The sequence below is a fragment of the Ambystoma mexicanum genome, chromosome 3p (genome assembly GCF_040938575.1).
Source record: "Ambystoma mexicanum isolate Mex_15411 chromosome 3p, UKY_AmexF1_1, whole genome shotgun sequence".
Taxonomy (NCBI): Eukaryota; Metazoa; Chordata; class Amphibia; order Caudata; family Ambystomatidae; genus Ambystoma; species Ambystoma mexicanum.
Window position 1 is genome coordinate 891,252,948 of NC_090925.1, and position 15,995 is coordinate 891,268,942.

Below are 15,995 nucleotides of genomic sequence, written 5' to 3' on the forward strand. Positions count from 1 at the left end.
TTGGCCTAGTCCAGTCTTGACATTACAATTGATTGGACCACGGCGAGTCTGTTGGGAAAGGAGAGGTATGGAAAAATGCACCTAAGAGTTTTGAGGTGGTAGTGGCAGGACTTGGAGACGTTGTTGACTTGGTGCAAGAGGGTAAGGTCAGAGTCGAGAGTGCATCCAAGGTTTTTTTTTTTTACTGAGGATGAGGTTGTCGGGGAATTGCCCATGGATGATGGCCAGGGTGGAGGGTGCGGAGAAGTTTGGTGTTGCCACACACCATGATTTCAGTTTTGGTGGGGTTTAAGCGGAGGTGGTTTGAGGTCATCCAGTGATCAATGTCGAGGCAGCAAGGTCAGGCCGGCTGCTGGGTAATGAGTTATGGATTTTTAGGATTAGTTGGGTCGTCGGCGTAGTTGTAGCACAGGATATTGTGCGAGCGGATTATTCGTGGGAGGGTGGACATATAGAAGTTGAACAGGAGAGCTGATAGGCATGCTCCATGTGGAACTCCGGTATTGACTGGTCGGCGGCAAAGGAAGAGAGTAGGGTTATTTGGTTCCTATTGTTGAGGAGGGATGCTATCCATTTGAGAGCGTTTCCATGGATTCCTAGGGAGTGGAGGCGGTAGAGGAGGACTGAGTGGTTGATTGTGTCGAAAGGCGGCAGTTAGGTCTAGAAGGATTAGTGCTGCGCATCCCGCAGAGTCTGCAGTGTTTTTAAGGTCATCCCAGATTGAGGTCAGGGTGGTTTTGGTTCCGTGTCGGGGTCTGAAACCTGATTGAGCGGGGTCTAGGAGATTGTTGGCTTCGACAAAGGCATTTATTTGAGAGTAAGCGGTTCGGTCGATGAGTTTAGCAAGGAACCTGGTGTTTGAGATGGGGCGGTAGTTTTTGGGGGTCGAGGGAAGTTTTTTTTAGAAGGGGTTTGACATGAGCAGTTTTGAACGCGTCGGGAAAAATTCCTGAGGAGTCGTCGTCGTTTATGATGGTTCTCGCATATTCTCCTGCATAGGTAGATGCGAATATTTTTTTGAGGGTTTAGGCAGGGGAGGGGTCTAGCAGGAGCCGGATGGTTTCCGGGCGGAGAGAAGTTTGAGAAATTGATCCGTTGATATTGGAGTGAAAGAGTCGAATGTCGGTTAGGTTGGTGTTGCAGGTGGTGAGTTTGCAGGTGGGGTTGGAGGATTGTGTATTGGGTGCAAGAGGGCCAGTTTGTTGGTTAGAGAGTTTGTTCTTACGAGAGCAGTGGTGTAGAAGTGAAGAGAGAGAGTGTCGCAGAGAGATTGAGAAGGGGCAGATTGGGTGGTGATACATGATGGTTTGGTGAATTCAGAGATCATTTTGTGGAGTTCCTAGGTGGGGTTTTAACAGTTCAGGATTAAGAGTTGTAATGGGCTTTTTTTGCTTTCTGGATTTTGGCTTTGTAATGGCGATGGTGCTGTGCCAACGTTGATCTGTTCAGGGTGGTTTTATCTTTCCGCCATTTGCGTTCGAGGGATTTATATAGCTGTTTTGTGGTCTTCAGTTCTGGTGTAAACCATCTTGGAAAAGGGCCATGGCGAGCAGATGCTTGGCAGGTGGGGGTGAGCGGGATTAATGAGGTATTGAGCCATGAGTCAAAGGCGTCAGAGGTTAAGTGTTCATTGCGTGTGGGGGTAGGGGAGGAGATTGAAGGAGCGCCTCGGCTAGGTCGGGAAGGATTATTAGTTTCTTCCAGCATTTTCGTACATTTGGGGCTTCTGGTTTGGGTGAGGGGAGCGGGGCGGGTGAGCGGATGTTGAAAGGGACAATTAGGTGATCGGACCAGATGATGGGGGCTGGGGGGTAAAGGTACATCTGGTCGTGGTAGCTGAAGATGGCATCAAGGGTGTGTCCTTTGTAGTGAGTTGGGCCGTTTATGTGGGTATGGACGTTAATTGTAACTAGGCTGTCGATCAGAGTGTGAGTCATAGGGTTGGTGGGGATGTCAAGCCAGATATTGAAATCTCCTAGAAGAGTGAGGGTGGGATGGTTTAATTGGATGGTGGCTATCGAATCGCAGAGGTTGCTCGAGAAGTGTCTGTAGTAGCCTGGGAGTATGTAGTTGAGTAAGAAGCTGTGGTAGAACGTTGGGGCGAGGGATAGTTTTCTAGAAGCGATTCGCAGGAGGGGATGGTAGGCTGGCTGTCGATGATTGAGGTGGAGAAGTGTGACTTGAAGGCGATTGCTACTCCTCCTCTGGAGGGTCGGTTAAGTGGGATGAGGGAGTAATCTGGGGGGAAGGCTTCATTGGCGATAGGGGCAAAGTCAGAGAGCCAGGTTTCCGTGATAAAGGCTAGGTCTGGTTTGTCTGAGGCGAGGAGGTCAAAGATGCTGTGTCTGTTTTTTGCTACAGATCGTGCATTAAACAGGGTGCATCTTACTTCGGTGCAGGAGGTTGCAGAGGTGGAAGATGGGAGGAGAGGGGGAGTGGGCGGGAGCGGGGTTGTGGGGGGTGAGGGGAGAGAGTGGAAATTGCGGTGTGTGAGAGGGTGGATGGTCGATGGCCGATGGGAAGAGTAGGCGGGCGGTCGAGGTGGTGGGCATTGGGGGGTTGGGGTTGGACGGGTGTGTGAAGTTGGTTGGAGTTGGGTCAAGGGAATTGAAAGTGGGGAGTAGGGGGTTAGGAGTAACGGGTTTCAGTTGTGGTTGGTGAGAATAAAAGGGAGAGGGGTTTCAGGCAGGGTAAGGAAGGACGCTGAAAACCGCTAGAGGTGAAATAACATCCACCTCCGGACCGGGGCGTCCCCACTTCAAGCCCAGACTCAGACCTGGAGAGATACACAGCAGACCTGTTCATATTCATTTTGACACTGCCAGACACCTCCCCACTGGAAATTGATCGGGTACACCGAATGGTCCCAAGGCAATCATCCTCGTCTTCTCTGGATGTCGTAAGCCAGTATTCACTTTTAGAGGGTGGAGGAAGAAAAATGAGAGACGCCAGATCATCACAGCAGATCTTGTTCAGAGACTCTAACATCCTATTATATCAAGACTTGGCAAATTCAACCCTTCAAAAAAGGAAATTGCTCAAACTTCTCACGGAGTGGTTAAGGGAAAGAAAGATTCAGTACCGTTGGGGCTACCCAACCTCCTTGAAGTTCCCAAAAGCAGATCCATTCACTAAAAGAAGCAGAAAGATTCCTAGGAACAGGTGTAGACAGCGGAGAATCCGAAATGGAAGCTGCCACACAAGACCCGGTCAGAAAGTAACCGACAATTACCTGGACAAGAGTCAACAGGAAACGAAGGATCCGAGGCCCTCCTCGAAAAACCCTAAGCCAGACTGTGCCGGAGAGGAGGTACCTGCCCACTTAAGGTCAGTTGACTCACCCCTGGGAAACCCATCCAACAGTTCTCAATAAATATCAAACATATGGGCGCTCTGGGGAGTTGGGACACACTTGGGAAACTATAGCGAGGACTGGGAAACATGGGTATCCCTGACAACATACTGGGGAAAAATCAAGGAAAAGGCATTCACTTCGGAAAGAGTTAAAAAATACAGAGTTCTGCTACAATACCCAGCTGACGGCATGTTGGGACCTGTTAGCCTCAATTTGCTCAGTGGTGAGGCGCAGCTAGTTACCCCGTTGAGTGAGGCTGGTCTCATCTCTAGTAGTACGAGGGTGGGGGAGAGAAGAACAGGGGGAAGGGATAGGATCGATTATCCTGCTCCCTCAGAAAACTAGAACTAGCAACACACTGACATCCAGAGACAATGAAGTCACACACAACCAGAATAAGGCAAGGGGGGGGGGGGGAGGGGCACACAAAATGCGTTTGGCCTGAGCCCACTCAAAACGAAGTCCAACATGAATCACCATGGGGTCAGATAACGAGAGCGAAATCCGAAAGCTCACATGGAACGTCCAGGGCCTCAACTTCCCGGGGAACCGTAGATCTGTGAAGCATAGACTTAACCAACTGGCAGGGGACACAGTAGTCCTCCAGGAGACTCACTTGATGCTGGCTGACGAGTGGTGCATCAGATTCAAAAGATTTTAAAAATCATTGTTCGTTACATCGGGGGAGAAAAATAGGGGGGTGGCAATATTACTGAGTGATAAGGTCCCATTAACGAAAATCACGATATAAAGGGACCCAGGGGGCAGATATCTTCTAGTGAAAGGGCACCTCCTGGAACAGCCGATTACTATAGCCGCCATATACAGCCCCAACAATGCCCCAGATAAATTTCTTTCAGATTTAATCCCGATCTTGCTCTCATTCTCAGAAGGATACCTCCTTATAGGTGGAGATCTTAACATGGTCCCAGATCCATTGAAAGACAATACACTTCCTCCAACTAGGACAGATTACGCCCGAGCGCTAGCTCTAGCCAAACTTCTCAGGGAAACTGAAATGGTGGACTAATGGAGATTAGCCAACATGGGGTCTAACGACTACACTGATTACTCAAACGCACATAAAGGTTTCTCCAGAATTTACCCGATTCTGGTCACAGGAGCTTTATTCCCCGGTCTAGAAAAAGTGAAGATTCACACACAAATTATATCAGACCATTCTCTGGTCTCAGCAGACTTGCGTATAAGAGGGCCCCCCACTCCCTATATACTGGAAACTATGTGACGCCCTCCTGCTAGACGAAACTATCAAAAGGGAAATGGGTGAAACACTAACTACTTTATGGAAAATACAATAGCGGACACCGCCATTGATATAATGTGGGAAGCCATGAAGCCAGTAGTGAGGGGGACACTCATTAGCGCAAGGGCTGAGCAGAGTCGGGTCTCCAAATGTCTAACATCCAAACTAGAGGCAAAGGTATCAATTCTGGAGAGCCAGGACTTCGCTTTTCCTCTGAAGGTCCAGAAAGAAGGTTCTGCTCTAAGGTTCAGCAGTATAGCGTTCCATTGTTTGGCAGCTAGGACCGGGAAAGCTGGATCTGTCTGCTTTTTATAGGGAGAATTTGGGGATGTTTAGGCAATGAGAGTACGGCGTTCTGGTTGGTCGGGTTGAGGAGTGTTTAATGAACTTGTCTGCCAAGTATTTGGGGGCGTCATTAGAGAGGCATTTGTGGACCATGGCGAGAGATCTGAGGGTAATTCTGTCACGAACGGGGAGCCAGTGGGCATCTTGTCTAAAGCTGGAGATGTGGGAGTGCCGCAGGATACTCAGACCCGCTCTGAGGGCATTGTTCTGAAGCACCGGCAGTTTGTTCAGGTTGTGTTCTGAGGTGCCAAGAAAGAGTGTGTTGCAAAAGTCAATTTTTGTGAGCACTAGCGCTCTGGCTAGAGTAATGCAACTGGAAGGCGAGAGGAAAGATTTGCAGGCACTGATGAGCTTATTTGTGTAAGCTGTGGAAGAGGCTGTGGCGTTCACCTGTTTTTTGAGCAAGAGTGTGGAATCTAGATAGACCCCTAAGGTTTTAATTTCTTTGGCCACTGTGATTAGGTTACCATCTATGTTGATAGAAGCGTAACAGGGGTCCAGTTTGTTTAGCCATAGGAGCCGACGAGAAGGAGATCAGTTTTCTCGTTGTTGAGGCAAAGGCCGTGTTCTGCCATTCATACTTGGATCTCCAGGTAGAGGTTGTTGATCCGTAAGGAGTCCTCTTAACAACCTGATAGGGTGATGAGAAAATGGGTATCGTCAGCATAATTTGTGTATATGACACCCAGGTTATCAAGGCGGTCGAACAATAGCTTTGTGAAGATTTGTATAGGGTCGGCAAGACGCACGATCCTTGTGGGATGCCACAAAGGATGAGGATGGGGTGAGCTGAAGCCCCCGGAGAGAAGAACCGGGTGGTTCGGTTGGCTAGGAAGGATTGGACCCAGGCGGTCGCCTGACTAGAGAAGGCCGCTGAGGCGGTCAGATGTTCCGTGAGGATCTGATGGTCAACAAGGTCAAAGGCTGCCGAGAGGTCAAGCAGCAGGAGAATGGCTAAATTGCCCTTATCCTTTGCCTCGTCCATCTGGATTTTTAAGTCCAGGAGGGCTGTTTCTATTCCGTGCCTTGGTCTGAAGCCAGATTGTCTAAGGCCCAGGAGATTGTTCTATTCCACTCTGTCTAAAATCTTTAGGATGTAGGGGACGGTGGTAATTGGCCTATAATTAGTTGGGTTGTTGGGGTCTAGGTTTGTTTTCTTTTTTAGAAGGGGCATGACCCAGGCCCCCTTGTGGCTGCTGGGGACTGAGCTAGTTTTGAAGGAGGCGTTGATTAGGGCTGTAATGAAAGGGGCTAGATCGTTGGCGCCTTCCTGGATGATGGGGGGGTGGGCAGGAGTCCCCTTGGCATCTGGATGGCTTGAGGCCTTTGATGATGCTTTCCACTTCTTTAGTTGACACTGGGGTGAAAGAGAAGGGCGGGCATGTTGGAGGTTTAGAGGTGGGAGGTGGTGAAGGGTTTGCTTTTTTGGCTAGGCTGAGCTTTTTCTGTTCAATTCTGGATTGTAGTATGGTCGATTTTGTCTGCCAAGGCTTTTTGGATCCTCTCATACCAGTCTGCATCTTTCATGCAGATTTCTGAAGGCGCAGAGGGGGACTAGAGTTCCCTGAGGATGATGAAGAGCTCTTTTGTCCTAGATTTGGCTTTCTCAATTCTATTGTTATAGGTCTCTTTTTTGGCCCTGAGGATAGAGGTTTTGTAGGTGGTGGCTGCTACCGTGAACAGTGTTTTGGTTGGGAGTTTTTCTCCAGGTGGCTTCTGCCGCTCTTTTGGCGTTCCGGATGATTTTAAGCTCAGGGGTGAACCATTTGTTTAAGTGGGCTGCTGGTTTAGCTTTAGTGAGTTTGATAGGGGCGATGATATCTACAACTGATTCCAGTGTTTTATTATAGAGGTCAGCGAGTTTGTCCACATCTTAGTTGGAGTAGTTAGTGGGCGTAAGGATGTTGTGGATTAGGGGGCAAAGGCTCTGCAGGGTGATGTTGCGGTTATTCCTGGCGAGAGAGTCTGCTGGACAGTAGCTGGAGGGGTGTTCGGTTGCATCTTCCCTTGAATGGTGAATGAAATGGCGAATAAAAGATAAAATGGAAGCCCTAGAAGCACACCATAGTCTAATTATGGCAGGGCTGCCAATACCCTCCGAGCTTCAGACCCAATACCTGCAATCTACCGGTACCCCCTCCACGCGAGCTCAATTAAAATCCTTAGAAGCTCCAATCACTGCGGAAGAAATAGGGGAGGCTACAAAATCCTTGAAAAACACAGCCCCAGGCCCCGATGGAATAACGACTAAATTCTACAAAACCTATTCACATATACTAGTCCCACACCTCGCCACTCTGTTTAACTCCTTAACTACGGGGAGCGTTACAAGGTCAATGGCAGAATCACTAACAATACTTGCCCACAATCCAGGGAAAGACCCAGAGCACACATCCTCTTATAGGCCAATAATGTTGATGAACAACAATGGAAATATATTCTCGAAGGTGCTGGTAACATTCTTTCGATGGGATGTTCCTCCGACGTATTCCACATCTATGACAGTAATCACCACAGCTGTGATGCCTTGGAATGTATTTTTGGCGTAGGCGTCCTGCGTCGACGACGTCGATACGCTGTCCTCGAGGGCCTACGTCGAGGGTCGACGTCACCGGATGTTATATATAGGACGGAAGGCACCCGTGGCCTCAGTTGTAGTTTTTTCCCCAGAATGTGTGGCACCTCTCTCCTGCCAGTATGACTGCAGAAAGCCTTGCGGAAACGTAAGCTGCAATCGCATAAGAAATTCTGTAGAGGGGCAGGCTGGGAGGGTGCGATGTGGAATACGTCAGATGAACATCACATCGAAAGAAGGTTACCAGGTAAGAAAGTAACTTGTCCTTCGAGGAGATTGTGTCCTACGACGTATTCCACATCTAGGACAGACTCCCAAAGCAGTACCAACGTATGGAGGTGGGAAAAGAATTTAGAATTTTAGAATGCCCAATCAAATTGCAGAATAGAGGACAGTCTTACCAAAGGCTAAATCTTTCCCATGGATGAAATCCAGGGAATAGGACCTGACAAAAGTATGGACAGAGGCCCATGTGGCTGCTTCACAAATGTTACGAATGGGAACACCCCACTGCAGAGCAGTGGAGGCAGCCACACCCCTAGTGGAATGAGCCTGTAAGCCCACCTGAGGGTCCTTAACCGCCAGACGGTAGCATTCAGAGATCGTCAAGATAATCCATTGAGACAAGGTCTGCTTAGAAACAGCTTGACCTAAACGCCTTCCAGCGTATCCTACAAATAGCTGATCATCCATTCTCACCCGGGACATGCGTGAAATGTAGAAACTTAAAGCTCTCCTAGGATCCAACCTATAGAGCCTCTCCTCTTCCATACCAGGATGCGGAGGAGGGTAAAACGCCAGAAGAATTACCTTCTGGCTCAAATGAAATTCCGACACAACCTTCGGAAGAAAAGGACGACGAACCCTAAGGACAACCCTGTCCTTATGGAACACCGTGAAAGGTGGCTTAGCGGAAAGTGCCTGCAATTCACTCACTCTGTGAGCGGAAGTAACCACAACTAAAAATACAGTCTTAAATGACAACAGTCTCAATGGACAAGAATGTAAGGGCTCAAACTGAGTTCCCATGAGGAATTTCAGAACCAAGTTCAAATCCCATCCCGGCACCTGGAAAGGCAATGGTGGAAACACATTAGTTAGCCCTTTAAGAAACTGAGAAATCAAAGGAATCTTAAACACTCCTCAGACGAGCGCTTAAATATGGACAGCGCCGCCTGGTAACCCTTAATGGTACCCACTTGCAGGCCCTAGTGGGCTAAAGAAAGCAAAAAAGATATAACCACAGGAATGGCACATGAAAAAGGGTCCACATTCTTTACCCTGCACCAGTCGCAGAACTTTCTCCAATAGCAACGGTAAAGGGACTTTGTTGCGGGCCTTCAGGCTGAAAGCAACACCTCCATCACGTCTTCAGGGAGGTCCCAATCCTTATACCTCAACCTTTCAGATACCAAGTATGAAGGCTGAGAGACTTGACCTCTGGATGGAGAACCCAACCCCCCTCCCGTGAGAGCAGATTGTCTCGATAGGGAAGACGGCGTGTAGGGCAGATGGACATGTCGAGCAAGTCCGGATACCACGCTCTCCTGGCCCATGCCGGAACAATGAGGATCATTCGAGAACCAAACCTCTGTAACCTCCGCAGCACTTGCAGAATGACGGGGACTGGAGGAAACACGTACAGCAGTGGGAAGGACCACTCCACTATGAACGCGTCCCCTAAGACTCCTCTTGGAAGAAATTCCTGCAAGCAGAATCTTTCGCACTTCCGGTTAACACTGGTGTTGAAGAAATCTCCAAAACTTTCTGAGCCAGCTCCCACTCGTGAGAGACTGTGCTCTGCCTGCTCAGAGCGTCCGTCGCCTCGTTTTCGTCATCGGCCAGATGAACTGCCGAGATCGAGATTTCCTGCTGCATGGCCCAGAACAAGAGCTGCATGGCCCAGAACAAGAGCTGCATCGCCTCTCTGCACAGAGGGAGTGACCCTGCCCCCCCTTTTTGTTGAGGTAGTGCATGGCCACTGCATTATCCGTCAGAATCAGGACATTCTTCCCCCGCACAGTCGGCAGAAAAGCCTTCAGGGCTAGCCTGACAGCCCTCCGCTCCAACAGATTGATATGGAGTCTGGACTCCGATGGAGACCAACGACCGCTGACTGTCAACTCGTTGGCATGAGCTCCCAATCCCGTGAGGGATGTGTCCATCACAATAGTCACCTCCTACCAGGGTAGCCAAAACGGTGCACCCCATATCAGATTGCCTTCGACGGCCCACCACAGAAGATCCTGGGCGACCGAGGGCGGCACCTGAACGGGATCCGACATCCTGCCGGAGGACTGCGACCACTGCATCTTGAGAGCCCACTGCAGAGATCTCCTCCGCAGCCTGGCCTCTGGCACCAGTAGAATGCAGGATGCCATGAGGCCGAGCAACCTCAAGAACTCGAACACCGGGAGACTCTTGGCATGTTGAAACTTGTCCACCATCTGCAGAATGTGATGAGCCCTCACCTGGGGAGGCGAACACTGCCCTAGGGATGTGTCGGGCACTGCTCCGATGTACTGGAGCCGCTGGGTAGGTGTCAAGTGGGACTTCTTTAAGTTGAGGGAGAAGCCCAGCTTGTGAAGGGAGTGGCAGGTGACGGACAGATGATCCAGGACTTGCCCGGGAGAGCGCGCCCTGATCAACCAATCGTCCAGATAGGGGTTGACGTGAATCCCCCCTTTCCTGAGATACGCTGCCACCACTACCATTAGCTTGGTGAAGACCCTCGGGCGGAGGTCAATCCGAACGGCAGGACCCGAAACTGAAAATGCGAGTCGCCAACCGCGAAGCTCAGGTACCTCCTTTGCTTGGGATGAATTGGCACATGGAAGTAAACATCCTTGAGGTCGAGAGACACCAACCAGTCCTGAAGTTGAAGGGCCTGGAGGACTTGAGAGAGAGTAACCATCTTGAACTTGTCCTTCCTGAGGAGTTTGTTCAAACCGCGCAAGTCCATGATGGGTCTCAATCCCCCGTCCTATTCGGGATAAAAAAATAAGGGGAATACCATCCCTTGTTCCTCTCCGCTACAGGCACCAGTTCTATGGCGCCTTTACCCAGCAGGGATTGGATTTACTGCACAAGGAGCGTATCGGACTCTTCAAAGAGAGTTTCCCCGGTGGATTGTCGTGAGGCCTCTGCCGGAAAGGAAGACAGTAGCCGTGGGCTATGATCTCCAGAACCCACACATCTGAAGTAATGGCACGCCATTCCACAAGATGCTGCGCCAGCCTTCCCCCAATCGGCGAACCATGGGACATGGCCTCATGACTGAGCTGAAGCGGCTGCCGCAGTGCCTGAGGGCAAAGAGGCAACTGCCCGAGCGGCTTTGGCAGCTCGAGGGACCTTGTTTTCCACCTCTGGTACTCCTACGTTGGCCCCTATGACTGGCAGTACCCTCGATCGACCAAAGGTAGAGTAATATCGAAAGGAACCTCCCCTCTGTTAGGGAGAATTCTCATTCATGGCTAATTTCCCTCACCTAGTGAGTCCCCCAGGCAGCTTTGCTGGACTTCTGGAGTTTATTTTTTTCCACTTGGTAAGAGTGCGAGCTTTTCTCCCACTCTTACCTATGTTTTGCCATGTGTATTTCCCTGTTTTTATGATTGTGGACTCTGAAGTACACCACTTCAGTAGCCCCCTTCTTTCTGTCTGTCACCAGCACCTTGAGTGCCATGACACAGGGTTGTCTTTGAGACTTCCCCCGACTCCATTTCTGAGGCTGACCACAGTCCCCCAGAAAAGGGTAAAGTTGCCATTATCTTTACTTGGTCAATCTACCACAGATCCAGTACACCCCATCTTCCATGGAGTACTGGAAAGGGTTAATTCGTATCCCTTTTTATCTGTACCTCCTAGAGCATTGTTTCGTTCTTTTAACATTTAGACTTGGCTGGTGGCAGTGGTATCTACCCTAACTTTCCTACCGCGATTATATTAGATAGACGTGGTATTGTTCTTGGCCTTTATATTAGCCTCGAACATAAACTCGCTGGACCAAATCGTCTTTCTTTTGGCTCCGGTTGGGTTTATTTGCCATTTCTTTTTGTTATCCTTCTTGTGTTTTACTTTGCGCAGCAAACTAGGTTCGCCTTCTTTGTTCACCGTCTTTTAGCGGGCTTCTGCTCAGAAGCCCTCCACCAGGCGCCTGGGTGTCTAGGTGGGCTGAATGTGAGGGAGGGGTGTAGTCACCCCCTGCACAGGGTATCCTAGGAAACCCAAGTCGCACTTTGCCATGATTGGCTGAGGTGGTTGTCCGGGCTGGACAACCCCCCTGCTGGGTGATTGACAGTCAGGCTGTGTGAATGGGGGTTTTGCGCATAAAAGGCAGATCTCTTGGGCTAGAAGTCAGAGAGTCGCCACTGGAAGTACAAGGAACCGAAGAGAAGCGGAGAGAACGACGGCTGCTGCAACTATCCCGTCCCGGTGAAACCCTGCTGCAGTCCTGAACTATCTACCCTTCAACGACTAAGAGGAGATCCAGTCCGGAGTCTTCTTCCCTTGAGCCTGGTGGGGATAACCAGCTCATCTTCCACAGCCTTAGGATCCTCTTCCTTGGTCGAAATTGCTGCACACAGATGTAGTAGTCCGGATAGCCATTTGAAGAGCCTCTCCTGTTTTTAAGGGCCTCGACGACTCCCGAAGATCGCGCCAACCGCCCCAGCCCGAAGGCGTGCGAGCGGAGGCCCTACCGCGTTCCTTGCCGGCTTCTCCCGAAGGCGCGGACGGAACAGTGCCCTGCGATTCAAAAATCACCATCATCTCTGTTAGGCAGAAACCTTTGCAGTTCCCTTAAGGACCAATGCAAGAAGTTTAAGTCCACAGGAGTTAGCAGTAAACCCAATTGGTAGCAGTCTGCACCACCCAGATTTACCTGGTAGCTGTGGCTGAGAAGTCAGACTTCTCTCAAGAAGAGTTAGGCAGTATATAGAGCATACACAATAGGGCTAAAAATACAGTAGTACAAGCAAACACTGACCAGAGCTTTGGTATAAAAGTATAATTATTTATTTAAAAACACACTTGTAAAAATACACTGGCACTAATATGTCAAGCAAGTTCAAACACAGTCACTAGAAATATATATGCCTCCCTAGTTAATTATTTGACAAGTCTAGGTTAAGACACCACTTATTTAGCAAAACCGAGGTGAGCGCGTAACCGTAGATGGCACCCCAATAATTTGTTTAAAAAGGTAGAGAAAAGGCAGAAATAGGAAAACACACAGTACCAACACTTTTAAGAAACCACAGCAAGTCAAGAAAGGCAGGGTCTACTGTAGAGCAAAAAGTTCATAGGCCAGGCCCACTCTTGGAGAGAGCAAGGCAGAATGTGCCCAAGATCACACAGTGGAAATGCACTCAAAGTCTTTGCAGAAAAGTCAAGAGAGGTTGGATCAAGTTAGAAAGGTAATGTTAACAGGTCCGAGATTACCCCAGGATAGAGAGTCAAGGATTTACGGGACACCTTGGACAGTCCGTTGCAAGGGAGACCAGGCGGGACACAGTACCTGAAATGGTGAGAAAGCTCCAGCGGGGGCAGTTGTTCCTGGCAGCGGGTGCAAGTCGGGGCTTCGTCCCGGGGAAGAGAAGATATCGACGTGGAGGAAAGCTGGAGGTCGTTGCACTGCCAGGGAAGAAACCAGCCGCGGAGTTTAACGGTTAAAAGGTACTACTCTTTTATTCGTGGCAGTGGTGAAGCGTGGCTATCCGGCCGCCGGGGTGCTTGGCACGGGCGATTCGACCATGAGACGATCCAGGAAGGAGAAAAAGGCAAACTGGTTGGTCCCACCAGCTCAAGGGGAAGACGACCCTCCTGGAAGAAGATCTCCTCTGTCGTCGGGAAAGTGGCGAGTTTCGTACAGCAGGGCTCCACCAGTGGTGTCGTCGTTGTAGATGGCTCAGCTTCTCCCCTCTTTGGATTCTTTAGGTTCTGTGGCGACTTCTGAAGTTCCAGTCCCCAAAGTCATGCTTTTATGCAGCAAAACCCCCACTCATCAGCCTAGCTGTCACTCAAACATGCTAAGTGATGAGCCGGGCGGCTCACCACTGGGCCAATCACACAAGAGTGCGACTCAGTCCAGGGTGCCTAATCCCCCTCCCACACATCCTGTTGACCCCAGACAGAGTGGCACCATTTGGAGGGCTTCTGTGGAGAAGCCCGCCAAAAAGTGGAACAAAGGGCTCGACTTGGGTTAGAGTTTCAGAGGCGAACACAAACGCCATTTTAAAACAGAGTTCTGGCAAAAAGACCCAACCGGGGAATAAATATTAAATAAATAACCCAGCGGTACCTTTAACATTGCACCAAAAAGTGGTGCGTTTAAAATGAATGGGAAAATCCCATAGGAAATATTCCGGTGGAATATTTCGCGTGGTATCCACTGCCACCAGCCAGAAACTCGACAAGGGGGGACTGGACAGTGCCCCCTTGGAAAACAGACCCAGGGGTAATCGAATTACCCCTACCAGTACTTCGACAATATGATGGTTTGTACTGGTTCTGTTCACAATTTAAGGCTAGTAAAGCCAATGGTGACTTTACATGCCCTGGGAGACAGTAGTCCGTCCCAGGGTATGGAGTCTATGTTTGGGGGTCACTATGACACCCCTGTGTTACTGCACTGAGGGTGCTGTGTAACACACTTACCAAAAACACAATGAAGCCCTATGGAGTAAAAGACCCCATAGCCCATAAAACACATTACATAGTCAAAGGACATTCTCAAATCATGCCTAAGAGTGGGAGAAAAAGAGTCTCACTCTTAGCAGGAGAAAAAAATAAACCCCAAAAATCCAGCAAAGCTGCTGTGGGACTCACTAGGTTTGGGAAATTAGCCTTAACAGAGAATTCTCCCTAATACTCTCCTTGCGAAATGCGTCCCATTACGCCAGGGATGAATGCTTGGTGGGACAAGCCACCCGCCGTCTGGCGGAGTCCTCGGACGAGGAAGGCATCCGGTGACGGAGCTTCCGTGAATCCCTAGAAGAGGCAGAGGAATGTCGGGAACCACTCCGGGACCGAGACCCCCTGGACTTAAGCCGACAAGGAGAGTCGCCCCATCAATCGTTGGTCGAAAGTCCAGCGGATTTCGACTTACGGGGTTTGTACACTTCACCTACCGACAATTTCTTCTTCCACTCCCGCAAGGCCTTCAAGGTCAGGGACTGGCAGTCATCGCAGTCGTCGGTGGCGTGGCTCTCACCCAGGCACCAGAGACAGACGTCATGGGGGTCCATATTGGACATTTTAGCGCCGCAGTCCCAACACTTCTTGAAGCCGGACTTCGGAGTAGAAGAAGAGGAAGACATCTTCACAAATGAAATATACGAAGTACACAAACGATTCAGAAGAATCGTAGCGCGCCCAGATTCCGAGGTGAACACGTTCGCGGAAAAAAACAGAACTGAGGCTACAGGCGCTGTGCGTCCTATATATAACATCCAGTGACGTCGACCCTCGACGGAGGCCCTCAAGGACAGCGTATCGACGTCATCGACACCAAATTTTTTTTCTGAGGCATTCTGCTGTGGTGATTACTGTCATAGATGTGGAATACATCGGAGGACACAATCCCCTCGAATGGTGTCATCTTTTCTTGCTCTTCTTCGAAGACAAAGAAGGGGAATGATGGTATTCAATACTAGATCTTGACTTCTTAGAGTGTTTGGACCATTTCCTTTGCCTTTAAGGAGACTTTTCACCCGCAGAACTCTGACCTGTGGAAGACTTTCTCTTTGAAGGTGTGGAGGATGGGGATTTTTAACACCGATGGTCGTAGTGTTATCTTCGACCTTCTCTCCTTCAATGCCTTGCTAGTCATTGATTGGCAACAGCAACACTAGACAACGGCATGGACCTCGTCTAAGCAGCAGAGACAAATTATGTGCAGATCTGCGACTGACATCTTCGAATCACAGTGCGCATATCTATTGAAGCCTTAGGCGTAAACATGGTGAAATAATCACAAAAAGTATGACGCTCGAAGAAAAATTCTCAGAGGCGAAGTTGAACCGTTCCAAGAGCACGTTGAGTATGCATAAAAACAGAACTGAGACAACAGAGCGCAGTGCGTGCTATTTATAGGATCATCGACGTCACATCCGAATGTGGGAATGGGAACCATCAAGGGACTTCGAAACGGATACCACATGGCGCCCGTTGTCGAACTTCTCTCAGGGGACTGCAATGCAGTGATCTAATATCTGAGATGAGGAATCCGTAGGAGGAAATGAACCATTAGAAACAGGAACCACCTTAGTGAGACCCTATTCAAACATTTTAATAAAACCCTTGAACTGTCTTCAAGAGTTGGTGTGTTCTTGTGGCCATCCACGACAGAGCTGAAAAAAAATATTGGTCCAGAATGTGTTTGAGAGAATTTCTATGTTCTATGTGGTAGAATAAATGCACTAGAAGAATAGATAACATGAATGGAAGTAGTAACTGCT

At 49.4% G+C, this 15,995-nt stretch overlaps 1 protein-coding gene across 4 annotated transcripts in view; it reads right to left on the minus strand.

Moving 5' to 3' along the window:
• Positions 1 to 15,995, minus strand: part of CHD6 (chromodomain helicase DNA binding protein 6) — a 2,307,824-nt gene that overhangs the window by 903,558 nt on the left and 1,388,271 nt on the right. The gene's annotated exons all lie outside the window — the stretch shown is intronic.